General features: G+C 37.8%; 1 pseudogene; it reads left to right on the forward strand.

Moving 5' to 3' along the window:
• Positions 1-9,470: 9,470 nt before the first annotated feature.
• Positions 9,471-10,220, forward strand: LOC148702965 (secreted RxLR effector protein 161 pseudogene; annotated as a pseudogene).
• The last annotated feature ends 5,231 nt before the right edge of the window (positions 10,221-15,451 follow it).

Below are 15,451 nucleotides of genomic sequence, written 5' to 3' on the forward strand. Positions count from 1 at the left end.
AGATCCACCAGAAGGTATTGTACCTATTGGATGCAAATGGATCTACAAAAGGAAGATAGGTTCGGATGGAGAGGTAGAGACCTACAAGGCAAGGCTTGTGGCGAAAGGGTATAGTCAGCGCGAAGGTATTGACTATCAGGAGACCTTTTCACCTGTAGCCATGCTAAAATCCATCCGGACATTGCTTGCCATTGCAGCATTTCATGACTATGAAATCTGGCAGATGGATGTGAAAACTGCTTTCCTGAATGGATATCTTGATGAAGATATCTATATGGAACAGCCTTTGGGTTTCACTTCCAGTGATGGAGATCACAAGGTCTGCAAGCTGCAAAGGTCCATCTATGGACTAAAGCAAGCCTCTCGGAGTTGGAACACTCGTTTCGATGATGCAATCAAAACGTTTGATTTCATCAAAAACGAAGAGGAACCATGTGTTTATAAAAAGGTTAGTGGGAGTGCTGTCATTTTTCTCGTACTGTACGTAGATGACATTCTCCTGATTGGGAATGATATTCCCATGCTAACCTCGGTCAAGGTCTGGTTGTCAAAAGAATTCTCCATGAAAGACCTTGGGGAAGCATCCTATATTTTGGGAATAAAGGTCTATAGAGATAGATCTAAAAGGATGCTTGGCCTTTCACAGAAGATGTACATAGAGGAGGTGCTGAAGAGGTTCAGCATGGAAAACTCCAAGAGGGGTCTCTTACCCCTAAGGCATGGAATTCATCTCTCCAAGAAGATGTGCCCCAACACATCTGAGGAGATTCAACGCATGAGCAAGATTCCTTATGCATCGGCAATAGGAAGCCTCATGTATGCCATGCTATGTACACGACCTGATATAGCTCTTGCTGTGAGTGTCACAAGCAGATATCAGTCGAATCCAGGTGAAGAACACTGGACAGCTGTGAAGAATATTCTTAAGTACTTGAGAAGAACTAAAGATTTATTCTTGGTTTTTGGAGGATCATCAGAGTTAAAGGTAGAAGGGTACACAGATTCAGACTTCATGACTGATGTCGATGACAGGAAGTCAACATCTGGATACGTGTTCTTGTGCAATGGTGGTACGGTGAATTGGAAGAGTTCTAAACAACCGATCATTGCTGATTCGACTATGGAAGCCGAATACATCGCCGCCTCTGAAGCTGCTAAGGAAGGCTTCTGGTTCAAGAAATTCATTGCAGAGCTGGATGTGATGACATCAGATGCCATAACACTCTACTGCGATAACAATGGCGCCATAGCCCTTGCTAAGGAGCCAAGGTCTCATCAGAAGTCTAAGCATATAGAGCGGCGCTTTCACCTCATACGCGACTATGTGGAGAAGAAATATGTAGAGGTGCAGAGAGTAGACTCCGCGGATAACGTGGCAGACCCTTTCACTAAGCAGCTGAGTCAGCAAAAGACTGAAGCCCACCTTGAGAAGATGGGCCTAAGATATATGACCAATTGGCTTTAGTGCAAGTGGGAGATTGTTAGATGTATGCCCTAGAAGCCAATTTGGCTGACACATTGTTGATTCTAGGGACATAATTTTGTACTTGACTATTTATTATTGAATAAATAAAAGGCATCTTTTTCATTCATATTGTTTATGTGTCTATGAATCGTCCAAGAAATTAATAAGATGATGATACATATTCTCAAGAGTTGAGAATTTGAGCCATGTATCATTGGTGATTAATTTCTAAATGCTCCTGATCAAAGGATCATCACGAGGACGGTGATCGATCCGATCAGTGCACAGATCACTCTCCTTCTGGATGGACGAGACTTGAGTCCACAGTGTAGGGACACTGAAGTGATAGTGCAGGTGCTTGTTAGAGAACAAGGGTACTGAGCGTGACCAATACAAGAAGTCACTTGGATGTCTATCCACTCGTCAGTGACTTGCTTGATGTTGCAGTAGTGTGACTGGTCCTTTGACCTGCGGCGCTTCGGCTACTCACAGTGAGGTTATTGTAGTTTGACTGCACACATACATGGTCTCTAGCCATATGGGTCCATGCAGTGTAGATTGGCTGCAGTAAGTTCACTGTAGGAGTAGGGTATGCACCTATATGGAATCTATCGACCTTGATAGATAAGGAGAGATCCTATGTGATTTATAAGACTGAGTTCGTAAGACCTCGGCCGGGGCAGTATGCACAGTGGAGAAAGAGTTTTTCACTATCGAACTCGAGTCGAATAAATCTTGACATATGACAGACGATGGGGTTTGACGAGTTGTCCATGACCTCCGTCCTGTAGGGATCCACGATAGTAGGACTGTATCACATGTTAACTGCACCTAGAGGTTCATCATTCCATTCTGCTGGGTAGCCACTACATGCTGCTAGGTGTCACTGGTGGATGGTGGGACTCATAGGGATTATCTTGATGATCGATAAACCCTAATGAGTTGAGTTGGAATCGTTCCAACCCATTGAAAGGAGTTTTCAATGATATAGTGATAGAGATCACAATATATCTCACTACCAGTCAGAATAGAACCTATGGGGTCACACACACTAGAAGTATTGACCGATCCGATGGTTGAAATCGTGATTAGGAATCACAAGAAATCAATTTGATTGATAAGAAGTTAAAGAAGGAACAAAGGGAATTAATTAATTGGAATTAAACACAAATCCTACTTCGGGTAGGATTCCTAGAGTCCTAATTGGATTAGGACTGGGAATCCTAGTTGGAGTAGGACTGGGATTCCTATTTAGAATAGGATTCCTACAATCCTAATGAGATTAGGAATTTTGAATCAAAATCGGATTCCTACTTGGAGTAGGATTCCTAGAAATCCTAATTGGATTAGGACTACGGATTCAAATAGAGTCCTAATTGGATTAGGACTAAAATTAAACAAATCCTAATTGGATTAGGATTCCTTAAGTCTAAATTAATTATTAATCTAATGAATCAACATGACTCCTAATTGGATTAGGATTGAAGAGTTCAATTGAGTCATGGTTCATTCAAGTCCTAATTGGATTAGGACTAGCATAGATTGAACCCAATTGGCTAATCCTAATTGGATTGGGATTAAACCATGAGAGAGGCACCTAATCCTCTTTGGAAGAGGATTAGGTTAACCAAGTAAGAGGGAGATCAGCCCCTCTCACATGGCTAGGGCGACATGAAGAAGAGGGGGCCGGCGCCCCCTCTTTGGAAAATTGTCTTGGAGCTCCTAATTGTTAGGAGCTCCAAACCTTATTAAAAGAGGACTAGGGCCGGCGCCCTAAAAAAAGCCTTTTCTTCCTCCAAGCCGTGGCCACCCTCTCCCTCTCCTCCCTTGGTTCAGCCGCCATCAGCTAGGAGAAAAGAAGAGGAGGCGTCTCCCTCCTCTTGGTCTTCTTCCTTGGCTTCAGCGCGTGAGAAGAGAAGAAAGCTGCGAAGGGATTTGATCTTCTTCCTCTTCTTCATCCTTCTTCTTCTTCCTCCTCTCAAGCACTTTCAAGAGTTGAAAGAAAGAGAAGAGATCAGCCATCAAAGGAGTCTTTGCAAGGGAGCTAGCACCCCGGGAAGACAAGAAAGCTTTGATCGGTTCTCTACTTCGTGTGGATACCCGTAGAGGCCGGACGTTTGAACGGCTTCAAACGAACCCTCTTCCAAAAACCACGAATTCAGATTCGCGGTGATCATCTACCCGCGCAAGGTGAAGATTTGATCTTCCTATTAGTTCTAAAAGTTTTAATTCTTACCTAATTACGAAAGGTCTCGAAACAAGCGTTCATGCGATGAACGTCGAACCCGTGCATGCCGATTCCGCTGCCATCTGAAAAATTTTTGAAATATCAGCGGCATGGGCGGGTTCCCAACATGTACCTAGCACTCCATATGAGATATGGAGAGGAAAGAAGCCTAATCTTAAGTATCTTAAGATATGGGGTTGTCAAGCTTATGTCAAAAGAAATTTTGGACACAAGCTAAGTGCTAGATCAGATAAATGTATTTTTGTAGGTTATCCTAAAGATAGTATAGGATACATCTTCTATCATCCTACCGAACAAAAAGTTTTTGTAGGTAGGCATGCCATTTTCTTAGAAAAAGAGTTTATCTTAGAAAAGGGCAAGGATAGAAAAATTGAACTTGAAGAAGTTCAAAACCTACAAATAGAAACACAAGAAATTCTTCAACCAGATGTACCCATTGATGAGGTACAACCACAACACACATCTCCTCTCCGAAGGTCAGATAGAGTGCGAAGAGCACCTGAGAGGTATGGGTTCATCATTGAGAATGATGAAGCCCACATTGTTCAGAATAATGATCCTCTGACCTATTCGGAAGCTGTCATGAGTAGTGACTCTGACAAATGGCTAGAAGCCATGAAATCCGAAATAGATTCTATGTATACCAACCAAGTATGGACTTTGGTTGATGCACCAGAGGGTGTAAACCCTATAGGTTGCAAATGGGTCTATAAGAAAAAGATTGGAGCAGATGGCCAAGTAGAAACCTACAAGGCTAGATTGGTGGCAAAAGGTTTCAGGCAAAAGCAAGGAATTGACTATGATGAAACTTTTTCGCCAGTAGCTATGCTCAAATCTATTCGGATTTTGCTTGCAATAGCTGCATACTATGATTATGAAATCTGGCAGATGGATGTCAAAACCGCCTTCCTTAATGGTTATCTTGAGGAAGAGGTTTACATGACACAGCCAGAAGGATTTGTCTCAAGTAAGAGAGCAAATCAAGTATGCAAGCTTAAGAGATCCATTTATGGATTAAAGCAAGCATCGAGGAGTTGGAACATCCGTTTTGATACAACAGTCAAAGAGTTTGGTTTTATCAAAAATGTGGATGAACCATGTGTGTACAAGAAGACTAGTGGGAGTGCCATTGTCTTCTTAATATTGTATGTAGATGACATACTGATCATTGGAAATGATATTCCAATGTTACAATCGGTCAAGACTTGGCTGTCAAAAAGCTTTTCCATGAAAGACTTGGGAGAAGCATCCTATATACTTGGTATAAAGATCTATAGGGATAGATCTAAAAGGATGCTAGGCTTGTCCCAGTCTAGGTACATAGATAATGTGCTGAAAAGATTCAGCATGGAAGAAAGTAAAAGAGGTTATTTGCCTATGAGTCATGGCATACGTCTCTCTAAGAAGATGTCTCCTAAGACATCTGAAGAGAGGAATAGAATGAATTCTATTCCCTATGCTTCGGCAGTAGGATCGATTATGTATGCTATGCTATGTACTAGGCCTGATGTTGCTTATGCCTTAGGCATAACAAGTAGATTTCAGGCTGATCCAGGAGAGGATCATTGGATAGCTGTGAAAAATATTCTTAAGTACTTGAGAAGGACTAAAGATATTTTTCTAGTTTATGGAGGATCTGAGTTGAAACTAGAAGGATTTTCTGATTCTAGTTTTCAATCAGACCCAGATGATAGCAAGTCCACTTCAGGGTATGTCTTTACCCTAAATGGTGGTGCAGTGAGCTGGAAGAGTTCCAAACAGCAAATTGTAGCTGACTCAACTACTGAGGCAGAATACATTGCTGTAAGTGAAGCCGCTAAGGAAGCTGTCTGGATGAAGAAGTTCATCTCTGAGTTAGGAGTAGTTCCCGAGATTGCTGGACCAGTCCCAGTTTATTGTGATAACACTGGAGCTGTTGCTCAAGCGAAGGAACCAAGGTCTCATCACAAATCCAAGCACATTCTAAGACGCTTCCATCTTGTTCGAGAGATTGTCGAGAGACAAGACATAGTCATTGAACGAGTAGACACCAAGAACAACCTAGCAGACCCGTTCACTAAAGCTTTACCACAACAGCAGTTCGATCGCCACCTCGATTGTATGGGGATAAAATATAAGAGCGATTGGCTTTAGTGCAAGTGGGAGATTGAAAGAGTAGATGCCCTACAAGCCAATCGCAATATGTATTGCGAAGGATTTTTCTTTTGATTTGTCCAAATCATGTACATGACATTTAAATATGAATAAAGGCGTTATGTTTTATCATATGCTGTTGATTATATTTATGATAAACTCCTTAGATTAGGGCAATGGTTTTAAGACTATGATGAGATCATACTAGTGAGACTTAAAATCCTAAAATCCTAATCTTAAATATTCCCAGTCATTGGTACATTGAGTCGGGGATCAATGATTACCGGAAAGACTGGCATGTCTTATGTATGCTCGATGCAGAGGATGATTGATCTCACAATCATTTGTGTGGAGACACTAATACAAAGATATGGGTGCTCATTAGAAGAATGAGTTCACTGAATTGACCTACAAAGAGAAATCTTATGAAGTCTTACTTACATGTCAAAAGATGATTCTCTTAGTGGGAGTTGTGCAACCGATCCTTTGACCTGAGATCACCATGGTATCTTGTGCACATGAACCTATGTTTTGGTTTACACTCATTCATGACAATAAGTTATGTACGAGGTCTTCTGGATATGGTGGATTGTGTACGAAGATTATGAGTAGATCAACAAGGAATTAATCACTTCTAGTAAGAGAAGATAGCATCCTATTTATTCTAATCATATGATAATTCAGGAAGCCTTTGATCAAAGCAGAATGAAAATTAGAAAGAGTTTCTAATGTTTCATTATTTGAATTATCATTAAAAGATTGAGAAAAATATGAATATGAAATTGAGTTTGACATATATTCATACTCATATACATATTTGGGATGCAGTTTGATTAAATGATTGAATTGCATGGTAACTTGCCACTGAAGGGTATTTTTGGTATTTCCACCAAATTCCATATTTTTCGGGTAGACATGACACGTTGCTAGACGTCAATCTTGTCTTATAGGTTTGATCGAATTAAAGAGTTTAATTCGATCACCAATTAGAAAGGATTCTAATTGTTAAGTTCGGGTTCGCGCAGTTTGGACTTAAATCGATTAGAAGAGTTCTAATCAAGTTGGGTCAACTCGCACTCACACCTATTGCTGGCTAAGTATGGAACCCAATGGGTCACACACAAGAAAACTTATCAAGGGTCTAATTAGATTAGATCATGTTTGCAAGATAAACATCCTAGCAGGTGTTGCAAACCTTAGCTCCTGATTCGAACTGGATTCGAATCTGATTCGAACTGGATTCGAATCTGATTCGAACTGGATTCGAATCTGATTCTTAATTGATCTAATTTGATTAGATCATATTCTAATATGGGTTAGCCAAGAGTTGGCTCCTAATTGGCTTGGTTTGAGTCTAATTGGATTAGATTTGATAAATCATTCATTTTTGACCGTTGGATCAACATTTGGATGAAGAGATGGATCAAATGGATGGCACCATGAATTGGAGCCATTGGATTTTCATCATAGGATGATGGGAGATCATGATGACGTGATGGATATCATTGGGAGGCGTGGAGATGAAAAATAGGCGAAGGAAAGAGAGAGAATACGTGAAGATTAAATGGATAAGGATGAACCATTTATTTGATCTTATCCATTCTCTCTCTTCTCTCTTCATCACGCCTAAGGGATATATGGCGCCTTCTTTCATGGCCTTTGGATCATCATCAACCCTTGATGAATGGATAAGGTTGGTTCCTATTTTTCTTGCGTGAGAAGAAGTGAAAAAAGGGAAGAGTACGGCGCATTTTCATGAAGAGGTGCTTAGGGAATCAAGCGCCACATCATAAGCGCTTGATCTTATCATAACCACTTTTGATACGTCTCTCCCTATTTTTGTGGCGCCTTCTCTCCTCTTATCACGCCCCATCTGAAGGATGTGTGGATGGGATGCATCCTTTGGTGATGCATCCCCACGCCATCTATAAATAGGAATGCTCCCGGTGTTTTCTAATCATCGAAAATCAATCCAACTCTCTCTCTCTCATATCCCTTCTTTCTTACATTAGTTTCTTTCTTTCTAACATTGCTTCTAGTGTGTCCTAAGCCAAGACAAGGTGGTCTTCCTTAGGACAAAAGGATTAGAAGTGATTTTAGAAGGCTAAAGAAAAATAGAAAGGAAGGAAAGCAAGCCATTAGAGTTCTTTAGAAGAATTCTGCATTAAGGATCAAAAATCTTTGGAGCTAAAGTCTTGATCAAGTTTTCGTGTGGATCACCATTGGAGGGCGGATACTTGGACGCCTCGTGGAGATTGTACACTTTGGATTAGCGTTTGAGGTATTCTACTAATTCTGTATTTATTTTATATTATTTGATTGTAATCATTAAGGTGATCTAGGCTTAAAAGGGTTTCATGCATAGGGACTTTATTAAGAAAATTTTAAAATTCCTAGCTTCCGCTGCCCATTATGACATGCTAGAACCCTACAAAAATTTGATTCAAAATCAAATGAAGCTATTTTTCTTGGATATTCTTCATCAAGTAAAGCATATAGAATATTTAACAAAAGAACTCTAGTTGTAGAAGAGTCAATACATGTTATCTTTGATGAATCTAAAGACCCCTCATCAAGAAAGAATTTAGATCTCGATGATGATGCAGAAGAACTCAATAAGCAAGCCAAAGAATTGATCCTAAAGGATGTGTCTGAATCTGAAAATTCAGAACATAATGAAAATCAGAAAGAAGAAGATCAAATGCTTAATAATAAAAATAGTCTACCAAAAGAATGGAGGTATGCACATAGTCATCCTAGAGAACTAATAATAGGTGATCCTTCACAAGAAATTTGGACTAGATCCTCCATTAGATATGTTTGTAATCATCTTGCATTTGTTTCTCAAATAGAACCAAAATCTTTTGAAGAAGCTGAAAAAGATAACAATTGGTTAATGGCAATGCAAGAAGAACTGAATCAATTCGAAAGAAACAATGTTTGGAATTTAGTTAGAAGACCTGAAAATATTTCTGTAATTAGAACAAAATGAATTTTTAGAAATAAATTAAATGAGGATGGAATTGTAATTAGAAATAAGGCTAGATTAGTTGCTAAAGGATATAATCAAGAAGAAAGAATTGATTTTGATGAAACTTTTGCACTTGTAGCTAGACTTGAAGCTATCAGATTATTACTTGCATTTGCATGCTTCATGAATTTTAAATTATTCAAATGGATGTCAAAAGTGCATTTCTAAATGGTTTCATTACTGAAGAAGTTTATATAGAACAGCCACCTGGATTTGAAAATCATAAACTTCCAAATCATGTTTTTAAATTGAACAAAGCACTTTATGGCTTGAAGCAAGCTCCTAGAGCTTGGTATGATAGACTAAGCAACTTTTTAATAAACAACAATTTTTCAAAAGAAAATGTTGATAAAACTCTATTTATCAAAAAAAATTCTGATATACTGATTATTCAAATATATGTTGATGATATTATATTTGGAGCTACTAATGAAAGTTTATGTGAAGAATTTGCTAAGCTCATGCAAGGTGAGTTCGAGATGAGTTTGACGGGTGAACTCAACTTTTTCCTTAGACTCCAAATCAAGCAAACAAGAGATGGAATCTTCATCTGCCAAAGTAAATACACAAAGGAAATCTTAAAGAAGTTTGGCATGGAAGATTCAAAATCAATAGGTACTCCTATGAGCATCTCTTGTAAATTAGAAAAAGATGAGCATGGTAAATCCTTTGATTCAAAGCTGTACAGAGGAATGATTGGATCTTTACTTTATCTTACAGCAAGTAGACCTGATATAATGCATAGTGTTTGTATGTGTGCAAGATATCAAGTAAATCCTAAAGAATCACACTTAATTGCTGTTAAAAGGATATTAAGATACTTAAAAGGAACACAACACCTAGGTTTATGGTATTCTAAGGCATCTACAATTGACTTAATTGGATACTCAGATGCTAATTTTGTTGGTTGTAGATTAGATAGAAAAAGTACAAGTGAAACTTGTCAATTCCTTGGAACAAACTTAATTTCTTGGTTTAGTAAGAAACAAAACTCCGTAGCACTATCTACAGCTGAGGCTGAATATATTGCTGCAGGAAGTTGCTGTGCCCAAATCCTATGGATTAAGCAACAGCTTGAGGATTATGGCATAAAACAAAATAAAATTTCTATAAGATGTGACAACACTAGTGCCATAAACTTGGCTAAAAATTCCATACAACACTCAAGATCTAAATATATAGAAATCAGACATCATTTCATAAGAGCTCATGCTCAAAATGGGGATATAAAAATGGAATTTATCAATACTGATAAACAAATTGCAGATATTTTCACTAAACCTCTTAAAAAAGAAGTATTTTGTAAATTTAGAGGTGAATTATGCATTTGTGATCCATTTTGATGACTGATTATGACTGATAATTTGTATATTTTGATTGACTATCATTGGTTGAATTTTAGTTGATTTGATCCGTGGTTTGCAATTAAGTTTTAAATATTATTCAAAAAGATTTTATCTCTTGAACAGTCTGATGAGACGACTCATGTAAATGAGGAGTCGATTCATGAAGTAAGGGACGACTCTTAAGTTAAAAGAGTCGATCCCTAACTCAAAAGAGATGACTCTTAAGTTAAAAGAGTCGACTCTTCGTTCATCAGAGATGACTTATGAGTTAAATGAGTCGACTAAAGAGGAAACTATTCAAAACGTATTCTAAAAGGCTCTCTCTCTCTCTCTGAAATGTTGAACCTGAAACGTTTCATAACCCTTAGAGCGCCTTTTTGTCTTCAAACTCTTCTTCGAACCAGAAACTCCCAAAAACCCTAGAAATTCTTTTCGAGGTTCTGATTGATCTTCCAATGGTGAGAGTCAAGCAAGTGACATTTGGGCCAAAGAGGAAGAATTCCACTCCACACATAGAGAGGAGAACGAAGGCAAGGTGATGGGGACATCAGAGCCCTTCATCCAGATGATCCTGAGCCCCGGAATTGAGTCAGACTTGTTTATTTGCATATTTATTTATTTTTATTTCTGGGCTTGTTTGCATTTTAGGACTTATTTGTGTTATTTGTGGGCTTATTAGGAGTTATTTTTGTGTAAGGGGGTTTTATGTTAATTGTGTTTATTTGGCCCTATATACAGGGGACTATTTTCATGATTAGGGTTTTAATGAATGAATGATTAAGAATTTCTTTTCCCCACATCTTATTCTTCTTCTTCCTCCTCCTCCCTTTCTCTTCTTCGTGCGTCCCTAGAACCTCTTCTTCCTTCTTCCTCTCTTGTTCTTCCTTCTTCTCCTCTTTCCCCACACTTGTGCTGCATCACAAGGGCAGAGAATCCACAGAAGGAAGTAACTCCACCGCCTCAACCTGTTACGACTCCTCTGTCACCTCCGTCCTCAGTATCCAGATAAAGACCACTCTCCATAAGAAATGTATCGACAGGAAGGAGAGTGGATTTCGAATTTCTAGAGAAAGAAAATTTTTCCTTAGGGCAGAATCTTAAGGTTATGGGTTGGGAATACCTATGCTCTCTGAATGTGCCAACCTACCCAGATCTGGTATGAAAATTCTACAACAATGCCAGATATGGAGAAGGACAGATCTCGTCCAAAGTAAAAGATGTACCTATTTTAATTTCTGAAGAGATTCTTAGAGATACCCTTCGGATTCCAAATGATGGAGAAAATAGAGATCATCTAGAAAATAGGAATGAAGGGATTAGTATCATTCTGAATAGAGAAGTCACAGGAGATTGGACTGAGATCAGTGCCAATCAACTGAATGCAGAGATGCGTCTGCCGCGTCACATGATCAATAAGATGTTCTTCCCGAAGACAGAAAAATTTAATTATGTTTCAGAAAGGGATATAATAGTAATGCACCATATCATACAAGGACTCCCACTGAATCTACCATGCCTGATGCTTAGATACATGGAAGCTCAAGGTCAAAGAAAAGGAGCTTCACTTCCTTATGGTATAGTCTTAACTCAAGTCCTCTATAACCTCAATGTAAATCTAAAAGGGGAAACCAAGAAACAATTATCATCTTCTGATGTTTACAATGACAAATCACTGAAGAGGATGGGATTTGTCAAATCTGAGGAAAAATGGACTCATAAAGGGAAAGGATCTCAAGATAAAAATGGTCAAGACACTACTACACCACTAAAAGGCAAAAGAATCCCTACACAAGCACCTCCAACAGAACCATCAGTCAGTCAGCCTCCTCCAATACAAAGGCCATCAGATCCTCCACTCAGACTTGAGAAATGACAATTAAAAGCTATTGGGGACGACATTATTAAAGCACTGCTTAATTCTGGAGTCAGTTTTAGCAAAGTCCATCATCTCACTAACATGACCCAAGAAGTGAAAGCAAAATTGCAAGGTTTAAGGCAACTTGCAGCTAATCAACAAAGAAGAATGGCAACAATTGAAGAGCAACTTAGGATTCAAAGAAACTCTGTTCAAGGCACTGTACAAGAATTGAAAGAAGAACACAGTCAGCTCACTAGCTCCATCACTGCACTAAACAGTAAAATTGACAAGCTGATGGAAGAGCCAAAGGAAGATCAGTCTAGACCTTCATCTTCAAAACCTTGAACCTAGACTGACCCTAGACTGAAACTACCCTTAGCTTAGACTGACACCCATGTTTTTCAAAACATAACCTTGTACAAAGCTGAGTTTCATGATTTTTTTTTGGCACACTTGTATACGGTCTGATACAAATTGATCTCAATTGTAATCTTTTTGATTTATCAAGTGTACTTCATTTATCAAATGTAATGAATGCTTACCTTTCTTGAAATGCAGTGAATGTCTTTATTGGTTTGTATGCTGCTCTGATACATATTAAATCAACTCTTAATCCTTAATGTTAGTATCAGAAATTATGTTTAATTTCCTTCCTTTTATTGATGACAAAAAGGGGGAGAAATATATATAAAAGAATTCTAAAGAGATAAGAAATGTGAAAAGAATTCAGAATACAAATCGGGAGAATTATATGTCAAAAAATTCTAATCTGAGTAATCTCTACATTAAAAATAATATATAGGGGGAGATTTAAATTATGATGGTAAACAAAACTTAAGAAAAGATGAAGAACAAGAACTCTGCATAATTCAAATGGTTATAATTGATAGGGGGAGATTTTTCTCCTTAATTTAGTGAAATTATGCATATATCTCTGAATATCATATTTGCTCTGAACTTCATTACAAAACTCTGATAATTGCTGTGACATTTATTGCAAATTTTTTTTTAACTCAATGGTTTTGTCATCATCAAAAAGGGAGAGATTGTCAACCCTAAAGGATGAATTTTGATGATTACAAAACACTTGAGATCATGTTATGTACTAATGACATTGGCTTAATTGTGAAGTTTTATAAGTCAAAAAAAATCAGAAGAATTGAAGCACTACAAAATATTAAGTTCTTCGCAAATATCTCATTGGACATGTTCTAAAAGAAATTGATCTTAATCTAGTCCATGGAGATCAGAAAAGAAGTCTAAAGTTTTATGTTTGAAAGACTTGAGTCAACATCTAAGCAAAAAGGACAAGTTTAAGTTGATTCTGATAAGTTTTATTCAAGAAACTCAGTCAAAGAGTCGACCCCCGCAAAATATGAGTCGACCCTTATATAGTTTAAAGTAAACGGAAAGTTCTTATCGCTTGAGAAAAGCTTGAAGAGTCGACCCTTGTTCAAAATGAGTCGACCCCTGAAAATGAAGAGTGAACCCTTGCATTTGAAAAGTCGACTCCTGCTCAATCTCAGCACCGGCTGAAAAACTAAAGCGTGAGCCGACCCTTGTGTTTAAAGAGGCGACTCCTGATGAAGATGAGCCGACCCTTAAGAATTAAGAGTCGACCCTTTGAGGATGACACAACAAAAGCTCTCTCCACAATTTGAAGTGCCGATCCAGAAAGAACATGAGTCGACCCCTGAGATACATGAGTCGACCCTTGTACTGCTGGGACCACAACGGGAAGCTGTGAACGATTTTTGTTCTCTTCTGTAACAGAAAAAGATTCTCATCAGAACGGAAAGAAAGTAATTCAAATCCCGCCGAAGAATTTATCTATAAATATGAGGGAACCTCAGAATGGAAATAACAAGAAAAAAAAAGATTCCATTGAAAACAAAAAGTTTCCACTGAGAAAAAGAGAAGAAAAGCTTAACAGTTCATCTTCCTCACGAGCACTGTAATCAGAAACTTTCTCTTGTGAGGAGATCAGTCGAAGTTTCTCACTGTATCGTGAAGAGCTGCTGTTCAGACATTGGAACATCCTTCCACAGCAAACTACTTCATCGGCTTCAGTTTTTACTTTCATTGATTTATTTTTTATATGCTCTGAAGCTTTAAGTTTTCAGTTACAACATTCTTTTAGTTGGATTAATTGCTGCTATAACAATTTCATTGGTTTGAAACTTATAAAGGCTCTTCCAAGCCTTGATTGGAAGTTGCTGAATCAGGTGTATTCAGCAAGGGTGATAGTTTTGGTTGGTTCATCTGAAAACTAACTAGATTGTTTGTAAGATCGGAAAAACAAACGGTATAAAGTTTTTGGTTGGTTTGTCTGAAAACTAACTAGGTTGTTTGTGATTCCGAAAAACAAAAGGTTTTCGGTTGGTTGCCTGGAAAAACCAACTAGATTTTTGATTGTGAGCCCGAAAAACAATCAGGCTGTAATCTGCTGGGTTATAGTGAAAATCTCAAGCTAGGCTTGAGGAGTGAACGTAGGTGCTGGGAGTGCACCGAACCACTATAAACCTTGGTGTTTATGATTGTGGTTCTTCTCTTCCTTTCCTCTGCATATTTCTTACTGCATTCCTAACTTTTCTTTACTATCATATTCGTGCAATCTCATTTCCGCTGCTAAATCTATAAGATATTAGTAACTCATACTCTCCATACATTTTAACGTTAATAATTTTTAAAGAGACTCAATTCACCCCCCCTCTTGGGCTGCACCTCTGGGCAACAGGACAATATAAGTAAATCTAAATTATATGATTTTTGGTGTATGAGCACTTTAGATAGAGTGGATCACATCTAATGGCTAGGACCCTTATCATCTAATTCAAAAAAGGATGAAACTTAGAGTTATACTAGGTGTAACTTGATCTTGGCTCTCTACATATCTATATATGTGTGTGTGTGTGTGTGTGTACATATCTACATATATACATATATATATACATACATATATATATATACACACACATATACATATATATATATATATATACATACATATATATATATAGATACATACATATATATATACACATACATACATACATATATATATATATATATATCCATATATATGTGTGTGTGTGTGTGTGTGTGTGTGTGTGTGTGTATATATAGAGAGAGAGAGAGAAAGGGTTAAGCTGGGATACTTTTGAAAGCATTTGGTTTCAAATGCTTCTAGTTAGAAACAATAAAAGACCTCGCAAAATAAAAATCAACACCAATAGTAATGATCTACGACATTTAAATTGGCTTTAGTTTTATGGTCTTTTAACCATATCTGAAATGAAAGTAAAATAGATTGTTTTCATGGTATGGTATGCACCCACAAGCATAAAACTCTCTTGCTATGTTGTATGTA

Source organism: Phoenix dactylifera, chromosome 7 (genome assembly GCF_051530095.1).
Source record: "Phoenix dactylifera cultivar Ajwa chromosome 7, Ajwa_hap1_PhDact_Kaust_v1.1, whole genome shotgun sequence".
In the NCBI taxonomy this organism is placed as follows: Eukaryota; Viridiplantae; Streptophyta; class Magnoliopsida; order Arecales; family Arecaceae; genus Phoenix; species Phoenix dactylifera.